Below are 2560 nucleotides of genomic sequence, written 5' to 3'. Positions count from 1 at the left end.
TATTTGGATTGGTGCATGTTGAACGTGATGACACCAATTTTGGCAACTAATTGTCAACATACGTGCTGATCATGTGACCTGGAGACAAGAACTTAAAAATGACTTTGCCTCATACGTTGAACTTTTCCACTCAAAACTTCACTCATGTTTCAGTAAACCTCTGCACAAGGGAGCTCCATGGTGTGCTGATTTTTTTCTTTCGTTCTGTGCAAGGTTAAGGGTGAACAAATCACGTTTTGGTGTGAAGCTAAAGCGATTTACGTGTCCCAAAGATGTCTGGAAAAGCTGTAATGTCCCGTTTAAGAGGGAAAAGTGGTTGAGGCTTTAGCGTTTGATTGCAGAATGACATCAGATTGTTCTTCTTGATTGCTGGAGCTCCCAGTCTGACCCGTTCAACTGTTCAGCGAACTGGCATCATTAAGCCAACTGGATCTGAATGTACATCTGTGATTGTGTGATTGTGTTCACTTGGACTGAACATTCTGGGTATTAGGAAGGTAAAAACATGCACCATGCACCAGGAAGCAGCGCCGGGTTTCCAGCCAACTTAATGAACATAATGACGTACTGATTGTTATGATGTGATGTGGGAAAACTGACCACAGACGATCCTATCAGCTGGGAAAAAACTGCTAGTTCCTCGATTTCTTCTTTCTTTTTTATTACATTCCATATTGTCCTCTCTGTTGTTCATTCTCTCTTTTTGCCTGCTTCCTTCACCATTTGTCTTTTCCTCCTCTCATTGCTCTCTCTTGCATTTGTTGCCTTTATTTTACTTTCTCTTTTTCCCAGTTTTCCTTCAATGCCTGTTCTTTATATTATGAATCAACCATGTCCCACCCCTAATTACAATTTATTTCAATCATTTATTCTTTTCCCTCCTTCTCATTCTTGTTTTACATCCATTTTGCAAAGAATTAGGGTTTCTTGTATTCCTGTTTTTAGTCTTTTGTATTTTTTCCTTCCTTTTTCTGTGCACTCTGCCTCGGTGGTTAATCACCTGCTGCGGTTACATCCATTTATACAGCAACGTTTTTCACATTACCTTTTTGTTTGTAAATATCACAGTCTCACTAACCCATAACCTGATAACCTTCAACACAACTCCTTACACTAAAAACTCGTCCTGTTTTCGAACAAAACAAGACCAATGAAAATTCACAAAATAGAGCGCCTTCTGATCACTCCCTCCTGCCCACACACACACACACACACACACACACACACACACACACACACACACATACACACACAGACTTATACCAATGTAAAATCCACTTTTGATCCCATGCAACAGGCACCGTCAGAAAATGAGACAAGTGTTTTTTGTCTGTGAGGGAAAAGCAGAAAAGGGGATTTGTCTCCAAATGTAGCAACAGGCTCCCTGTGTGCGTGTGTGTGTGTCTGTGTGTGTGCGTGTGTGTGTGTCTGTATGTGTGCGTGTGTGTGTGTGTTGGAGGAGGGGTTGTGGGGGGTGCAACGCAGAAATCCGGGTGTCTGCTCTTGACTGATGAGAGCTGAAAATAGGATTGGTCTTTGAAACAGAAGAGGATGACGATAAGCCACTTAACACAAATGACGAGCCCATTTCACACTGCCGGAATGGAAGTCAGTGTGAAAACGTTTGTTAAGAGGTTTCTCTCTGACAATAATGAAGATTAGACGGTCATTTTTTTTTTTTATGTGTAGTTTCCTGCGACTGCCGGCGGAGCTCCGGTGAACCCATGGAAAACCCATGTGCATCTGAACTGAGCTGCTGTGCAGCTTCGCACTTTGCTTTACAATAATGCAGCTATATTTCTGGAAAGTTCTGCATACCGCAGACTTCCAGTCTTTAGCTTCATTTTGCTGTGAGATACAATGTTATTTGAAAGATAAAATTGCTCACCAAAAGATTTGTGCACATCATCATCATCATCATCATCATCATCATCATCATCATCATCATCATCAGTTAGTTAAGTTTTAATGGAAATGCAGTAAATGCATTCTGTAAATCCACATAGCCTTGAGGCAAGAACAACTATCAAGATTGAACATAAAATTATGACACATTAATCTTTTTTTTTTAAATCATGGGTTAACTGTTAACATACATTCTACAGCATGAATTTCTTTCAAATACTGAAGGTAAAAAGAGTTCATGAAATAAAATCCAATGTTTATATCTGATTAATGTTCAATGTTTGATACTGTATATGTTTTAGAGTGAACTGCAGAAGGATGAACATTCTACCAAGAACTACAAAACTGCAAAGAAAAAAGTTAAGGATGGAGGATGGATGAGCCTGTAAAGTGATTAAAACAGCCACACTGTCACAAATTATGCGGATGGCCTTAAAATTGTATTTAAAAAAATCCTGGATTAATTTAAGCGTGTGTGTGTGTGTGTGTGTGTGTGTGTGTGTGTGTGTGTGTGTGTGTGTGTGTGTGTGTGTGTGTGTGTCTGGGAGGGAGCGAGAGAGAGAGAGGGAGAGCGGAGTGGTGTAAAAAGGATTGGGGAACATCTCATTATTACAGTGGAAAGGTTTAATCACAGTTTCTAGATGCTGTTTTCCAC

Source organism: Nelusetta ayraudi, unplaced genomic scaffold, assembly GCF_046127955.1.
Source record: "Nelusetta ayraudi isolate G7.1 ecotype Tasmania unplaced genomic scaffold, CSIRO-AGI_Nayr_v1 ptg000042l, whole genome shotgun sequence".
Classification (NCBI taxonomy): Eukaryota; Metazoa; Chordata; class Actinopteri; order Tetraodontiformes; family Monacanthidae; genus Nelusetta; species Nelusetta ayraudi.
Note: the sequence above shows the minus strand (reverse complement) of the source record.